Source organism: Lolium perenne, chromosome 2, assembly GCF_019359855.2.
Source record: "Lolium perenne isolate Kyuss_39 chromosome 2, Kyuss_2.0, whole genome shotgun sequence".
Taxonomy (NCBI): Eukaryota; Viridiplantae; Streptophyta; class Magnoliopsida; order Poales; family Poaceae; genus Lolium; species Lolium perenne.
Window position 1 is genome coordinate 56,664,848 of NC_067245.2, and position 17,851 is coordinate 56,682,698.

The window sequence follows — 17,851 nt, forward strand, 5'->3', positions numbered from 1 at the left end:
GATGTTTTCGGCGTGTCCACGGGCTCATAATCTGAGGCTGCGTATGCAGTTCACATGAGCAATCGATGCTGGACTCAACGATTAGATTACGGTGGCCGTCGTTTTGAGTGCAATCGAAGCAAGGAAACCTAGTGCTAGGCTGCAGGCTACAGTTGGGGAGCTGTTGCCGACGGGAAAAACCATGATGCGAGATTGACGATGACTGAAAGGAGCCGAGAAAGTAACAGGTTTCGTGTTCAATCATTTTCGCTGTTAATGTACTGTATCGCTGAAGCAGTGAACACCCAGCCTGCGCAGTAGTACACGAGCGTAGTAACTGTATCGGACAGGTGACTTTCGTTGAAGGATGCTCGACGACGACGAGTGGACGTGACCTGCAGAGTCTGATTGCTCGGAGAATAGAGGCCTTCTGTTCCACTTCGGATCTTGATTTGCTGCACCGATGGAAAGACGACGTAGAACGATGCAGTGTATCTGACGGCCGGCATCAGCTGGTAACCATAAGTAGACACGAGGTTTAACTTAGGCACTGCTGGATGAAAAGTACAAGTACAGGAGATTCAGGAATAGACAGGCAAATGAACCCACACCATGTAGTCCAGTTAACTGAACATTTGGAGCATGAGATGCGAACTACTCCAGTATGCCTAGCGATGTTTCGCGATAAACACAAGCGAATCAGATTGTCTAGTCGAAACAACCGAACTGTACAATCTATGTGAAATCATACGACTGTACGAGTTACTGGAGCAAAACAGAATCATCGGCGTCCCACTGAGCTCTGAGCAGAACAGCACGCCTGTAACTTCATCTGATGTACTCCCTCCGGTCCTTTTTAATTGACTCAAATTTAGTATAAAGTTGTACTAAATTCGAGTCAATTAAAAAAGAACGGAGGGAGTAGGCAACATGGCCGCACCTGACAGCCGGAATCGAGCGCTCGAACGTCTTCCGGGCCGTATGGACCAGGCCCATCAAGATCACCTTCAACTTCATGAGCCGGCGTGTCCCCGCCGCCGTCGCTGCTGCTGCTGGCTCTTCTCGCTCCTCGTCAACGGCGACGACCTTGGCCCCCTGAAACTGAAAGCAAGACATCATCCGTGGCGGACACCGCCGACGACAACCACACCCCACACCGGAAGTAGTGCCAAGGGCGGAGAGGCGAGAAGACTATCTACCGCTAGACGCTGCTGTTCATTTGCGTGTGATCATCGATCGCGGTGTGCGTGCGTGCAGAGGCCTCGGCTTTATTTATAGCAGGGATCCGATCCAATTGCAGAATATGCTTGTACTATCACAGAAGCAGGAGAGCATGGCGTGCGTGATTCTGTAGGATGAGCAAGCCCGGTCAAGAACCAATGGGCTCCCGGGGTCGGCGCCGTGCCGGACGGGTCGCCGGCTGCTCGGCTGCATCCGGGGACAAGGAGAGCGACCGGCGGTGTACTGCTCTGTGATCTCTTTGCTTGCTGGGTCTCTCCGATGGAGACAGTGAACTTATAATAGTAGCGCGTTTCCGACCTAGCTATCAAATTCACAACTTCAGATGCCGAATCCAAGCACAAAATTTCATTCGCGCCATTTTCATGGTTGTGGCTTGTGAATGCAGATCGCAGATCAGGATCGAGGATGCCAAGCACAAGATCCAAATTGTACCATTTTGGTTCATTTCTTAACCACATAATACGAATGAGAACGAAGGGTAGCTAGTAACTATCATACTACACAAGTTTGCACCGGACTGATGCCTGTCACTCCTTGACACAGTTACGGCCATATGGCATCTATCACCTTGTTAGTCGCTTGGGAGGTGTGGAATGAATGAAATGCTAGGGTCTTTCGGGCAAAAATCGCACCGACGCAAGTAGTCTTCGATAAGATTAAACGTGAGGCACGCCTATGGATGTTAGCGGGTGCCAAGAGTATGGGCAATGTGATGGCACCAGCGTAAGTAGTCTTCGATAAGATTAAACGTGAGGCACATCTATGGATGTTAGCGGGTGCCAAGAGTATGGGCAATGTGATGGCACTAGCGCAAGTATTCTTTGATAAGATTAAACGTGAGGCACATCTATGGATGTTAGCGGGTGCCAAGAGTATGGGCAATGTGATGCCACGAGAGTAATTCGTGTAAGATCTATATACTATTATATATGGCATGTACTTTCATGTCAAATCTTCTCCTTAATTAATGGAATGTGGCAAATCTTTTGCCCCCGTTTAAAGAAAGGGGTTTGCTCGGTACGCCCCCTCCCCTCCAAACTTAATAAAGGTAAATATTGTCTTTAGCCCTTAATTACCTTATTATTCGCGTGAGCTCCAAATCTTTACTCACGGTGTGGGTCGAGTTTATCCTGGACGACGACAACGAAACCTACCAGTTGATCGATTCAAGTGCACTGCATTCGTGTGTGCGCTAGCTACAAAGCAACACAAGAGTAAAGACAGTACATTAGTTAATTGAGTAGCTAGCTAGCTTGGCTACGTAGTATAATCGCCGGAGGCAAGCTTTGGACACAGCGGAGAATCGCTCGACTATGTCGTCATCTTCATTGCGGGACAATACTCAGTGATAGGGGCTTGGCCATCTTTCCTTTTGTACAGCTCGAGGTCCCCACCGGCTCTCTGCTCACAATTACCGGCTTCGCCTCCTCTACTTGCGGACACCAGAGCTCGTGCCGGCCACCACCTGCTGGCGCATCACTCCTTACCACCGGCGAGAGTAGGGGGTGCTAGCTACCAATGCCCAGGACACTCCACCGCAGTGAGGGAGGGCTGCCGCAGTCGGCAAGCCTACGGCGCGTGTGCTGTCGCCGTCACGCACTGCACTGGAGATGATCCGTTCCTTTTCGTGGTCTCTGCATTCTCCGGCAAGAAAAAGCTGCACGGTGTCCGTCATCAAGGTAGCATCGTGGAGATCATAGGTCCTATGTTTGTGGTGACATACATCTCCACTACTATTAAAAGAGACAGAGCGGCAGATCCAAACAATCTTGACCATCAATCACCAAAATCACCGGTTCAGATTTACTGTTAAAACAGTGTTAGACGGCTATCTCACCGCTAATCATCCACTGATAAAACCATCAGAGAAAAAATGACAAAACCGCTACCCACGAATTACCCCCAAAATCTGACCCGCCCCTAAGCACGTCGTCGCAAACTGCAGGCCGCCACCGCGCACGCCGCCGCACAGTGCAGGCCGCCGCCGCGCAAGCCGCCGCCCCGCGCACGCAGCACAGTGCAGGCCGCCAAGCTGCAGGTCGCCGACCGCATCCGTGGTCACCGCCGCACGCCGCCGGCGCGCTACCCTGTGCGACCTACCCCTAACCGACGTGATTTGGTATGGGTTCCCCCAGGCTGTCGCCTCCGTATGCACCCAGCTCGACATCATCGGCTCCTCCAACGTCTGATTGACTGTGTCACGTCGGTCATGCCGTCATCCACTGCGTCCTCGCCTCGCCACCAACAGCCCGCTTTTCCGCTCGCCTAATTCCCATCGATGACCTTCGTCACACCGCCTTTCACGCCATGCGTCCATGCCATCATCCATCCGTAGCTTAACCAGCCCCCACCGCCACAGAGCCTCTCCGCCCGACGCCTGTCATCTCAATTGTGCTTCTCCCCTGGTTTCAGGCATACAGAAAGCATTCGATTGCTTTGATTTCAGTTGCTTTCTTACCGTGGCATGAAAAGGGATAATATTTTAGAGTACTTTATTACAACTTGCATTACAGATTAGTGCAATGCATAATTACTTTGTATGTGTCAGCCATTCTAAATAGGATTGCAGATGATGGTAGTGGATTCATTGCAAAGTGTACTTTCATGTTGAACAGGGTGATGGTAGTGGATTCACATTAATCTATGAGACCAATTTCATTGCAAAGCGTACTACTCCTCCACTAGCTCACTGTTATGGTTATTTTTGCATTGAAGTTTTCTGAATCTGTGTTATTCATTATCACGGTGTTCTGAAACAGGGGCTATGTCTTGCAGATGAATTGTATACCAGACCAGCCATGGCATCAGAATATTTTATGATTACAACATTGTTAAAAAATGACATTTGCTCAATGATTTCATTTTGCGACTGTTGATTCAAGAGGTATTTTCCTATCCGCAACACCTGCATATCTTCATTCTGTTTTAGGTGATTTTGGTGGTAAGTATTCTCAATACTAATTCACATGTTAAGATGCATGCTTTAAACAGATTTTGTATATGTGATCTGCAAAGTTCGTTGTATTTTTTATTGGAGGTATTAACAATATTGTTTATGTCGTCTCTCGAGTGAGAGGATCTTTTCTTGAAGGACCTAAATGTAATCTAAGTAGAGCAACGACCGTTCCTAGAGACAACATTTCCAAATGGAGGAAAGTTCTCACATTGAACAGTTTGCATCAGTCTTTCCACTCCAGTTCGGGTAGATGTGTTATTCATCCGTGCTTCATGAATGGTGGCTGGGAGAGCGTAGCAAATACTTGGTGCTCTTTTATACACGTTAGATCAGAGTAGAACTATGTTGCCCATTACTTATGGAGTGGAAAACCCAATCAGTTTGATTAAAATATGTGTATAAGAGAGAAATCTATTAATCAAGCATTAGAAATTACCACATATTAATGGAACGAAATTGTTCTGGTGTATTTTTTGCTTATCGCTGTTATTTGGGTGCATCTGTTCATTTATTATTGATGTCTCTATCAGTACATTATTAGATCTCACTGTTGATTTTCTTTTTTACAATACAAGATCCATGTGTTGATTTTGTTTAAATATTTGCAAAACTGAAAATATCATCGATTATACGCACTGAGAAAGATACCTATGTCAGTTATCTTCAGAGGAATTATAGCATTATGTATATGTCAGAACCAAATTAATTATAGAAGGGGCGAAAACAGAGTGATGATTGGACCAATTCTCTATGCCACAAAACAAGAGTTGGCGAATCTGGGTATCACTGTTGACATTTTTTCTCCAAGTAAATGGTACGTGACACCTTGCATGGTGCATGAAGTTAGAAAGTACTCGCATTTTTTGAAGTTGTCGGTTAATAGGTGCATAAATTTACATCTATTGACTGAGATACAAACTTTATTTTATCTTGCTGCATAGATATCTTTCATTTCTTACTTTTGACTTGGTGACAATAATTATTGTGTTACTTGCACTGTATTAGCTAAAGTGAGAAGGTATAAGTGTTTTCCTAATAACTCATATATACTCTTCTGTTTACATGCACATACGTGGCTGAAGTGTTAAATTTCCCAAAATGGCTCGACCACTGCTATTTTTGTATTAATAAAATATTCATGCATGACTACATTATATCTCGCGGGTGCCAAATTCATGTTTTGTGTAATAACGTATTGTACAATTGCAGATATCGTGGGCATTATAATGTATCTTAGCCCAATTGACCTGTTCCCTCCAGGTATGAGGGAAGTAGCAATGCTGGATTCCTATAATCATATTGTGTTCCTCCACATTTTTGAGTAACTTGTTGAGCGCCATAGAGAACAACTGTTGGTTTGGTGAAAAGGATGCTTAATTCTTCATGGCAACCTCTATGGAGGTTTACCAAGCCTCAAGTGAGCATGAACTTTAAAAAGTGGTATACAATATGCATCTTGCATTTTAACCTACTCGAGGTTGATAAACATAGAGAGTTTATCCATGAATATATTGCAAGCTTGTGTTTTTAAATTACTTATTATTATCGCTCGATTGATTTTTGTTGATGTCAACATCGATAATCTTGTGGAGGTTCAAAAGGAAATTCTATGTGTGAATTATAAGTATTATGTGCCTAAAATAAGTTATTTGCATTATTTACCCAGGATCTTAGGAGTAAAAGATTTCGAGAAGGCTGAGGAGACAAATGGTGACAAGTAATTTCGAAGATTATACGTGCGAGGCACGTGCACTTTTACTAGTAGGTAGAAGAGCCATCTTTACTATTGTATTGGAGTTGGGGATGGTATTCACTTTGACGTTAAACATTGGAGCAATCTCAACCGTCAATCATCCATCAAATCATCATCAAAACGCCTGTCAAATCCATGCCGCTCAAGATGGATTTTTTTTTAGAATTTATTGCGTACCAATCAAGTCGCCATAAGTCAAGGAAATGTCAAACGTGCGTGCACTGAGGGAAAATAGGTAAACAATTATTACATACCAATCAGTTCCGTTTAATCTAATCTGACGGCCTCTAGATCGTCTTACACTTTTCCACTCCGGCGTTGATTTATGGAATCAATATACAAATTGAATATATGATCTTTAATTTCCCCTACGTATCTTTCCTTACCTTGTATGGAATCAATCAATCTGTCGTCCTAGCTAGAGCGCCGCCCCAGTAGACTAACCATCACGTCGCCCCGGCAGACTAACAATCACGCCGCCCCCGCTCCCTGCGCCATCCTACAACCCCAGGGCGAGCAACCGAGGGTAGGGAGCAAGCGAGCCAAGAACTACCGGTGGAGTTGCAGGCCTGGCTGATGGGGACGATCAAGGCAGCGCGGCAGTGGCGCTGGGCGACGGCCACGTCCGGCGGGATGGGCGCATCCAGGAGGAGCTCCTAGCAGCGCAGGATCCGTTTACGGGATGGATGGAGGCTCCCACTCGATCTCTTCCGAGAAGAAGAACGCCACCATGCACCGGCCGCCGCTTCAGGATGTCGGGTCCCGCCCTTACATTCCATCTCCGAGCACCACCACGCGCAATTCATCGGTTAAGTGCTACATAATTTCTTGGATTCGAAATCTTGTAGATGCCTGTGTGCGTAAGTTGTTCGACGAAATTGCCTTCTGTGCGTGCAGGGAGAAGTTCATCCGGGACCGGTCATCAATGGACATGGATCCTGCGCACTACCTGCTCAGGGAGACCAAGAAGAACAGGAAGTATGCAGCGGCCATGTAGGCCTACCCGTCCAGGGAGGCTTACCGGAGGCTTCTCATGGAGACGCTGCTCAATAACCGCACGCGGATCCTCGCCTTCTGGAGCCTGAGAATGTTTCGGCTGCGCCGCTGCGGACATAGTTTCTTCTCACCAGGCCGACCCGGCGAAGCAGAGGCGGTACATTCCTCAGGTATGGACATACTTGTGATTATTCTACTAATGCATTGACGTTATGTATGTAGTAGCAATTGGTGATGGTTACTGATTATCGTTGCAGGTAAACATGGGTATATATGAATGATCCGGAGACTTACCACACATCTTCTTGATGTAAAATACGAGAAGCCTTGCTTGCACTGTGTTTTCCTCCACCTTTGATGCCAAATACAAATAAGCTGGTGCTACCAAATGAGGATGATACCCCGTCATGCTCTTTCTGTAAATAGATAGTAGATTCAGACACAGTTCTGAATGCTTAAGTTCCACTACAAAAAAAAAACTTTAAAATTGTTGAAAGTAACTCCAGCTCGATCCACCTGGTTAGTTAAGCACTGTCCAGCAGAAAAAAATGTTATTTATGTCCTACACCAATTTCTAAAAATATCATCATCAGATTGGTAATGTGCCAGTGTAGGTGAATTTTATACACTGGGTTGGTTAAATATTTTGTACGTCATCACACTACATGCATCAAGTATGTACTATTAGCAAATAATAATTGTACATCAGTACGTGCATATTGCATTGTTTGTTGCTAACTACTGGAAGCAGGTCAGCAAGATCAATGACCACTAGAAGAGCCGGTTCAACACTATGTTCAACACTCTTGCAACCAGAGAGATTTCAGTGTTGGCTTTACAATCACAAGAGAAGAGAGCACCAAGCTCAATTGCAAGAGAATTCATGTCATGATAAGATTTACAATAATATAAAGCCTATCACAGTATTACATTTATTCGTCCTATGAAATGTTTTTTTTATTTCCTCTATGTTTCTTGACAGAGATGTCATGTCATTTCCTACAATAAATCGAATGAAAACATTTTTCGTCCAGCAGGTTGCAAGTCTCTTCCTATGAAAAATATGTACTTCAACTTTCTTTGTGTGTGTTACATATGCTTGGTTGGATGCAATTTATGCCGGTCTGTGTTTGTATCTTTTTCTCAGGTCCACTAGGCAATCATTGGTCAACTACAAGTAGAATAACTAAGTGCGGATATGAACACGGAGGTGGCGATCCCCGAGATCGAATGTGGCTTGCACACTATGTGACGACTGGTTCGGAATATGTTGGTTCCTTGCTAAGTATCTAGGCGAACTGTAAGCATCTAAGTTAGTACATGTTAATAAGTGCACCATGATTTTTCTTTAATTCTAGCTCTCCAACCATTTTGTGTTCATATTTAAGACTAGCTAGATATTTTATTATTTCAGAGATGGTTGTTTAATGATCAAAGGAGGCGTTCTGGGATGTGCCGAATGTATTACATAGTTCAGTAAGTATGTAACCTTGCAGCTTCTTTATAGAGCCTGGGAAGTGCATGATTGCAATATTCATACTTAAATTATTTGGTAGAAAAAGGTTCAGAGTGGTTACAATAAGCTCATGATGGTTGTCACCGGGTAGTGCATATACATTTAATTCTTCCAATAGTTACTATTGCCTTGGATGTTGGCCTTCCAACCCTTACTCTTGTTCTTCATCATGCTCGTTGTAGCCCATGTGTAAATAAGCATCAACAATGTTTCATCAGATGTAAAATAATTATTGTGTAAAGAGAGTAGGTTGATGTATTAATCAAAGTAGAGCATCAGGCTCGTTGTTCGTATAGATGCTTCTATGCAGAAACAAGAAAAGTAGACGGCTCGTGATAATTTTAAATTTTCAAGGCCCTCGGCATATGAGCCTATATTATTCAGATTTGTTGAAGATGAGCATATCATGTACTACCTCTGGTCGGATAAAATTGACGCAAGCGCTGACTACAACTAGGTACACCCCGCGTCTACTAAAACCGACCGGAGTAAAGTACCACAAAGTTTTGTCACAAAAGAAAAGGTACCACAAAGTTATGTGAAAAACGGTTAGGTTAGCATAATCAAATTGATATCTTACTAGAAAAACTTTCAAGGAAGAGAACCAAAATAAATCATACCTCTAGGAGTGCTGCTGATGCCAAACATGGACTTGGAGTTCCTTGGTTTATGGCCATCAGGTTATGTGCATTTTCACCGATTCAGTAGTGATTTCTACTAAATATGTAGGTCAACGCATATTTTCTTAGTTATATTTAGATCTATGATTATTATCTTTGAAGCAGCGGAGGCCAATCTGCATCGAAGCTCATCCTTGTTGTGTCGGACCCTACAGCTACCAGGGAACTTAGTTGTCTGCTCAGTTGGCTGGAAAGCTCCCAGGAATCCTCTAGCTTAACCGCAACAGTAATGCAACAGCGTAGCCTATTTTCTAAATCCTTGCGACCCAATTTGTTTGGCAGCATGGAAGAATCCAACTAAAAACAAGTCATCCTCACCGTTGAGTCTCCAAGCAAGAAGTCACCTGAAACACCAGAAGTCAGCGAGTCAGCGAGCCTCATACGACAACTCTCAGTTTATATTATCATTGGTTGTTTGGGAATAGTGATATGCATAGCACCTACCTAGCATATTCGGTTTATACCCTGCCATATTTAGTGCTTGATATTTGGCCATTATGGTTAGGATTGGTATCCATGTATATCTTGTGTAAATGCCTATATATATGAGATACGTGAAAGACCACAATGTGTGGCAAATCATTCTCCTCTTCTAATTCTATCATGGTATCAGACAAACGATCTCACGCCTCAGCCCCCTTCATCTACCGCCGCCGCCCTAGGGTAGCCGCCCCACCTCGCCGCGCCGCCTCTCCCATGGCCGCAGCCGCTGAGCTACCCCTTCCCCCCCCCCCCCCCCCCCCCCCCCCGCTACACACCACCACGCCGCGCTCTGGGCTCAAGCCACGGCGATCCAGAGCATCAAGTCTCTCATCCCCGTCACCCTCGACCTCAAGGCCTCCAACTTCACCAAGTGGCGCCATTTCTTGCAGGTTGCCGTCACCCAGTACGCCCTCGCCGACCACCTCGTCTCCACCGTCCCCCTCGCCACCGACCCCAAGGACTGGCTGCGGATGGACTCCGCCGTCCTGCGCTGGCTGTACGGCTCCATCAACACCGACATCGTCGACATGGTCATGACGGAAGCGCCAAACGGCTTCACCATCCTCTCATGCATCACCGCCCTCTTCCGCGACAACCAGCAGGCGCGCACGGGCTACCTCGAGCAGAAGTTCCGGAACATCGAGCAGGGCGACAAGAGCGTCAACGACTACTGCCTTGAGCAGAAATCGGTCGCCGACGCCCTGGCCGACAATGGTGCTCCGGTCACCGACAACGCCCTCGTCTGGAACACCATCAAGGGTCTCTCCGATGACTTCAAGGAGGTTGGTAATATGGCGCCATACATGACGCCCTTCCCCGACTTTCTGCAGTTCCGCAACCTGCTGCTCCTCCACGAGCTCAAGCCCTCCACCAAGCGCTCGTCCACGCCGGGGGTCTTCTACTCTGCCCCTGCCCCTGGCGGCTACCGCACCCCGGCGCCACCTGCACCACCCGCCTATAGTGCCCCTCCGGGTTACGGAGCTCCCTTGGGCCAGGGTGCCCCCGCTGCTCCTCACCGCGGCCGGGGGAAGAAGAGGAAGACCGGGTACCCCGCACCGGCACTGATACGTCTCCAACGTATCTATAATTTCTTATATTCCATGCTAGTTTTATGACAATACCTACATGTTTTATTCACACTTTATAATGTTTTTATGCATTTTCTGGGACTAACCTATTAACAAGATGCCACAGTGTCAGTTCCTGTTTTCTGCTGTTTTTTATTTCAGAAAAGTTGTTTTACAAATATTCTCGGAATTGGACGATACAAAAGCCCACGGCCCTATTTTCCACGGAGTGTTCCAGAAGACCGAAGAGGAGTCGAGGAAGGCCAACAGGGGGCCCTCCCCATATGGCGGCACGGGGGGCCCACAGCCGCGCCGTGACGTGGGGAGGGAGCCCCTGGCTCCCCCAACGCTGCCCCTTCGCCTATTTATTCCTTCGTCCCCGAAAACCCTAGTACCGAGAGCCAAAATACCAGAACAGTTCCAGAGACGCCGCCGCCGTCAACCCTAACTCGGAGGGTTCAGAAGATCTCCTCCGGCACCCTGCCGGAGAGGGGAATCATCACCGGAGGGCTCTACATCACCATGCCCGCCTCCGGATTGATGCGTGAGTAGTTCATCCTTGGACTACGGGTCCATACCAGTAGCTAGATGGTTGTCTTCTCCTATTGTGCTATCATGTTTAGATCTTGTGAGCTGCCTATCATGATCAAGATCATCTATTTGTAATGCTAGCTATATGTTGTGTTTGTTGGGATCCGATGAATATGGAATACTATGTCAGGTTGATTATTGATCTATCATATATGTGTTGTTTATGATCTTGCATGCTCTCCGTTGCTAGTAGAGGCTCTGGCCAAGTTGATACTTGTAACTCCAAGAGGGGGTTTTTATGCTAGATAGTGGGTTCATGTCTCCATTGAATCTGGGGAAGTGACAGCAACCCCTAAGGTTGTGGATGTGTTGTTGCCACTAGGGATAAAACATCAATGCTTTGTCTAAGGATATTTGTATTGTTTACATTACGCACAGTACTTAATGCAATTGTCTGTTGCTTGCAACTTAATACTGGAAGGGGTGCGGATGCTAACCCGAAGGTGGACTTTTTAGGCATAGATGCATGCTGGATGGCGGTCTATGTTCTTTGTCGTAATGCCCTAAGTAAATCTCATAGTAGTCATCATGATATGTATGTGCATTGTTATGCCCTCTCTATTTGTCAATTGCTCAACTGTAATTTGTTTACCCAACATGTTATTTATCTTATTGGAGAGACACCACTAGTGAACTGTGGACCCCGGTCCATTCTTTTACATCTGAAATACAACCTACTGCAATCATTGTTCTCTTTTGTTTTCTGCAAGCAAACATCATTTTCCACACCATACGTTTAATCCTTTGTTTTCAGCAAGCCGGTGAGATTGACAACCTGACTGTTAAGTTGGGGCAAAGTAGTTTGATTGTGTTGTGCAGGTTCCACGTTGGCACCGGAATCCCTGGTGTTGCGCCGCACTACACTCCTTCACCAACAACCTTCACGTGATCTTCATCTCCTACTGGTTCGATAACATTGGTTTCTTACTGAGGGAAAACTCGTTGTTGTACTCATCATACCTTCCTCTTGGGGTTCCCAACGGACGTGTGCTTTACCGTCACAAGCAGCTACTTTTCTGGCGCCGTTGCCGGGGAGATCAAGACACGCTGCAAGGGGAGTCTCTCACACCCAATCTCTTTACTTTTTTTATTGTCTTGCTTTATTTTATTTTCTGTCTTGTTTGCTTTCTTTATATCAAAAACACACAAAAATTAGTTACTCGCATTTACTTTATTTATCGGTATACCCTTGTTTATTTCATCATGCTTCTCCCTAAGTTCAATTTGAAAGATATATCGGTAGGGAGTGGGTCTATCATTGGAAGAGATAATATAGAAGAATTTTTCAATCATGTTAGTAAGGTTAAAGATTTTGAAGATAGATCCTTGGTGGAACTTGCTCCTAATTATGAAATTGCTACTGCCTCTTTAGTGCACATGTTGGAAGCTAGATTTGTTAATCTTAATCCTATAATGCAACATATGTTTCTTACACTCCGTGATATGGAAGAACGAGAGAAGAAAGATTTTGTTTTAGAAACCCTTCTTAAAGAATTTGGTGATGTAGCTAGTGAAGCTAGGAAAGTATTTATTCAACATAAGATGCTTGGCTTTTATATCAATGTTGCAAATACCCTTGAAACAATGGAAAAAGATAGGCTAAAGTACACTAATGAAGCCAATTGTGAGGGGGAGACTAAAGTACCAATACCTTATAAGCTCATAGGAATGCATGAGGCACTAGAAAAGAATTTTGATTGAATTGTTCCTGAAAATTTATTTGAGGAGGATAGTGAGCCTAAAAGTAATGAAAGAGGAGATTCTGAAACTTACATAAATAAGATACAATGCATCGTTGAGAAAACTTCCAACTCCTCTGTTGATGCTTTTTCTCTTGATGTTACTTGATTTTCACTTTCTGCGCCTAGCTGAAAGGCGTCAAAGAAAAGCGCTTATGGAAGACAACCCATTATTTTATTTATGCAATTTTTGTTTTATATTTGAGTCAAGGTGCTTGTTACTACTGTAGCAATACCTTTGTATCTTTATTTTCTTGCATTGTTGTGCCAAGTAAAGTTTTTTATAGAAAGTTGATACTCGATTTGGATTTCTGCGCAGAAACAGATTTTTAGCTGTCACGAATTTGAGCTTTTCTCTCTGTAGAAAAATCGTAAAATCCTGAAAAAAATCATGAGTAATCCTCAGATATGTACGCAACTTTCATTCAACTGGAGCTTTTCCATCGGAGCATGTTAAGTGCCTCAAAAAAATTCGTCTTGACGGATTGTTCTATTTTTGACAGATTCTACCTTTTATTTCGCATTGCCTCTTTTACTGTGTTTGAGTGGATTTCTTTGCTCCATTAAATTTCAATAGCCTTGGGTAATGTCCAGAAGTGTTGGGAATGATTGTGTCCTTGCTGAACATGTGAATTTTTGATTATGCACTAACCCTCTAATGAGATTGCTTTGAGTTTGGTGTGAAGGAAGTTTTCAAGGATCAAGAGAGGAGGATGATATAATATGATCAAGAAGAGTGAAAAGTCTAAGCTTGGGGATGCCCCCGTGGTTCATCCCTGCATATTTCAAGAAGACTCAAGCGTCTAAGCTTGGGGATGCCCAAGACATCCCCTTCTTCATCAAATTTATCAGGTCACCTCTAGTGAAACTATATTTTAATTCTGTCACATCTTATGTGCTTTACTTGGAGCGTCCGTGTGCTTTTATTTTCATTTTGTTATTTTAGTTTTCTGAATAAATTGGATCCTAACATGCTTGTGTGGGAGAGAGACACGCTCCGCTTTTTCATTTGAACACTTGTGTTCTTCGTTTTATTTTTCATGTTTATGGCGAAAGATGAAAGCCGCAGCACTTATTGTTATTTGGTTGGAAACAGAAAATGCTTCATGTGGTAATTGGTATATTGTCTTGAATAATTTGATACTTGGCAATTGTTTTGAGCTCTCAAGTAGATCATGTTTAAGCTCTTGCATCATGTAGTTTAAACCTATTAGTGGAGAACTACCGTAGAGCTTGTTGAAATTTGGTTTGCATGATTGGTCTCTCTAAGGTCTAGATATTTTCTGGTAAAAGTGTTTGAGCAACAAGGAAGACAGTGTAGAGTCTTATAATGCTTGCAATATGTTCTTATGTAAGGTTTGCTATACCGGTTTATACTTGTGTTTGCTTCAAACAACCTTGCTAGCCAAACCCTTGTACTGAGAGGGAATGCTTCTCGTGCATCCAAAACCTTGAGCCAAAACCTATGCCATTTGTGTCCACCATAACTACCTACTATGTGGTATTTTTCTGCCATTCCAAGTAAATACTTCATGTGCTACCTTTAAATAATTCAAAACTTTATTACTCCTTATTTGTGTCAATGTTTTATAGCTCATGAGAAAGTATATGGTGTTTTATCTTTCAATCTTGTTGGGCAGACTTTCACCAATGGACTAGTGGCATATACATCCGCTTATCCAATAATTTTGCAAAAAGAGCTGGCAACGGGGTGCCCAGCCCCAATTAATTAACTTTCATTAATAATTCTCTTCACATGTTTTGCCCTGATTTATCAGTAAGCAACTTAATTTTGCAATAGACACTCCTCCATGCTATGTGAAATGTTGGAAGGCACCCGAGGATTCGGTTAGCCATGGCTTGTGAAAGCAAAAGGTTGGGAGGAGTGTCATCTATAAATAAAACTAAAATACATGTGTAAACAAAAGAGAAGAGGGATGATCTACCTTGCTGGTAGAGATAACGTCCTTCATGGGAGCCGCTCTTTGAAAGTCCGTTTGACAAGGGGGTTAGAGTGTCCACTACCATTCGTTGACAACAACAAACACCTCTCAAAACTTTATTTTTATGCTCTCTATATGATTTCAAAACTTGAAAAGCTCTAGCACATGATTTAATCTCTGCTTCCCTCTGCGAAGGGCCTTACTTTTACTTTATGTTGAGTCAGTTTACCTACTTCTTTCTATCTTAGAAGCAAACACTTGTGTCAACTGTGTGCATTGATTCTTACATGCTTGCTTATTGCACTTATTATATTACTTTGTGTTGATAATTATCCATGAGATATGCATGTTGAAAGTTGAAAGCAATTGCTGAAACTTAAATCTTCCTTTGTGTTGCTTCAAAACATTGTATTACAAATCTATTGCTTTATGAGTTAACTCTTATGCAAGACTTTTTGATGCTTGTCTTGAAAGTACTATTCATGAAAAGTTTTTGCTATATGATTCAGTTGTTTAGTCATTATCTTTTTGTTAGCAAACTATAGACCATTGCTTTGAGTCACTTCATTCATCTCATATGCTTTAGAATAGTATTGATCAAGATTATGTTGGTAGCATGTCACTTCAGAAATTATTCTTTTTATCATTTACCTACTCGAGGGCGAGTAGGAACTAAGCTTGGGGATGCTTGATACGTCTCCAACGTATCTATAATTTCTTATGTTCCATGCTAGTTTTATGACAATACCTACATGTTTTATTCACACTTTATAATGTTTTTATGCATTTTCTGGGACTAACCTATTAACAAGATGCCACAGTGTCAGTTCCTGTTTTCTGTTTTTGATTTCAGAAAAGTTGTTTTACAAATATTCTCGGAATTGGACGAAACAAAAGCCCACGGCCCTATTTTCCACGGAGTGTTCCAGAAGACCGAAGAGGAGTTGAGGAAGGCCAGCAGGGGGCCCACAGCCACGCCGTGATGTGGGGAGGGAGCCCCCTAGCTCCCCCGATGCTGCCCCTTCACCTATTTATTCCTTCGTCCCCGAAAACCCTAGTACCGAGAGCCAAAATACCAGAACAGTTCTAGAGACGCCGCCGCCGTCAACCCTAACTCGGGGGGTTCAGAAGATCTCCTCCGGCACCCTGCCGGAGAGGGGAATCATCACCGGAGGGCTCTACATCACCATGCCCGCCTCCGGACTGATGCGTGAGTAGTTCATCCTTGGACTACGGGTCCATAGCAGTAGCTAGATGGTTGTCTTCTCCTATTGTGCTATCATGTTTAGATCTTGTGAGCTGCCTTATCATGATCAAGATCATCTATTTGTAATGCTACATGTTGTGTTTGTTGGGATCCGATGAATATGGAATACTATGTCAAGTTGATTATTGATCTATCATATATGTGTTGTTTATGATCTTGCATGCTCTCCGTTGCTAGTAGAGGCTCTGGCCAAGTTGATACTTGTAACTCCAAGAGGGGGTATTTATGCTAGATAGTGGGTTCATGTCTCCATTGAATCTGGGGGAGTGACAGCAACCCCTAAGGTTGTCGATGTGTTGTTGCCACTAGGGATAAAACATCAATGCTTTGTCTAAGGATATTTGTATTGTTTACATTACGCACAGTACTTAATGCAATTGTCTGTTGCTTGCAACTTAATACTGGAAGGGGTGCGGATGCTAACCCGAAGGTGGACTTTTTAGGCATAGATGCATGGTGGATGGCGGTCTATGTTCTTTGTCGTAATGCCCTAAGTAAATCTCATAGTAGTCATCATGATATGTATGTGCATTGTTATGCCCTCTCTATTTGTTAATTGCCCAACTGTAATTTGTTTACCCAACATGTTATTTATCTTATTGGAGAGACACCACTAGTGAACTGTGGACCCCGGTCCATTCTTTTACATCTGAAATACAACCTACTGCAATCATTTTTCTCTTTTGTTTTCTACAAGCAAACATCATTTTCCACACCATACGTTTAATCCTTTGTTTTCAGCAAGCCGGTGAGATTGACAACCTTACTGTTAAGTTGGGGCAAAGTAGTTTGATTGTGTTGTGCAGGTTCCACGTTGGCACCGGAATCCCTGGTGTTGCACCGCACTACACTCCTTCACCAACAACCTTCACGTGATCTTCATCTCCTACTGGTTCGATAACCTTGGTTTCTTACTGAGGGAAAACTCGCTGTTGTACTCATCATACCTTCCTCTTGGGGTTCCAAACGGACGTGTGCTTTACTGTCACAAGCAGGCACCCGTCCCCACCGTGCAGAACCCATGGACTGGCACCATCCACATGTACCCCATGGTCAGGCCTCCAGGGGTCCTCGGGCCTCGCCCCTTCGCGCCCGCCCCGCGTCCCTCGTAAGCGCCTCCTCCGCGCCCCGCCTACGCGCCTCCGCCAAGACCGGCCGCGCAGGGGTACCTCACCTACCCCGCGCCCCCTCCACCGGCGACGTTCTCCTACCCCGGCCAGGCTCCGTATGGCGCTCCTTACGGCGCCTCCCCTGCACCAACATGGGATCCCTCCGCCCTCGCCAACTACTTCAACACCATGAGCCTTCAGGCTCCCACCGACTGGCACATGGATACGGGCGCGTCCGCTCACATGTCTTCGGACGACGGTGATGTCTACGCCCCCCTCCTTTTCCTGTAGACAGTGTTGGGCCTCCAAGAGAAGAGGTTTGTAGAACAGCAGCAAGTTTCCCTTAAGTGGATCACCCAAGGTTTATCGAACTCAGGGAGGAAGAGGTCAAAGATATCCCTCTCATGCAACCCTGCAACCACAAAGCAAGAAGTCTCTTGTGTCCCCAACACACCTAATAGGTGCACTAGTTCGGCGAAGAGATAGTGAAATACAGGTGGTATGAATAAGCAGTAGCAACGGCACCAGAA

At 44.5% G+C, this 17,851-nt stretch overlaps 2 long non-coding RNA genes across 2 annotated transcripts; one reads left to right on the plus strand and one right to left on the minus strand.

The window, feature by feature from the left end:
- Window positions 1-537: 537 nt before the first annotated feature.
- Window positions 538-1,390, minus strand: LOC127330027 (uncharacterized). Its single transcript, XR_007869094.2, has 2 exons — window positions 920-1,390; window positions 538-831 (listed from the first exon to the last, which is right to left on the minus strand). It is a non-coding gene; the product is annotated as an uncharacterized lncRNA (long non-coding RNA).
- Window positions 1,391-3,140: 1,750 nt separating this feature from the next.
- On the plus strand, window positions 3,141-6,158 carry LOC127330028 (uncharacterized). Its single transcript, XR_007869095.2, has 3 exons — window positions 3,141-3,888; window positions 3,997-5,594; window positions 5,844-6,158. It is a non-coding gene; the product is annotated as an uncharacterized lncRNA (long non-coding RNA).
- Window positions 6,159-17,851: the final 11,693 nt, after the last annotated feature.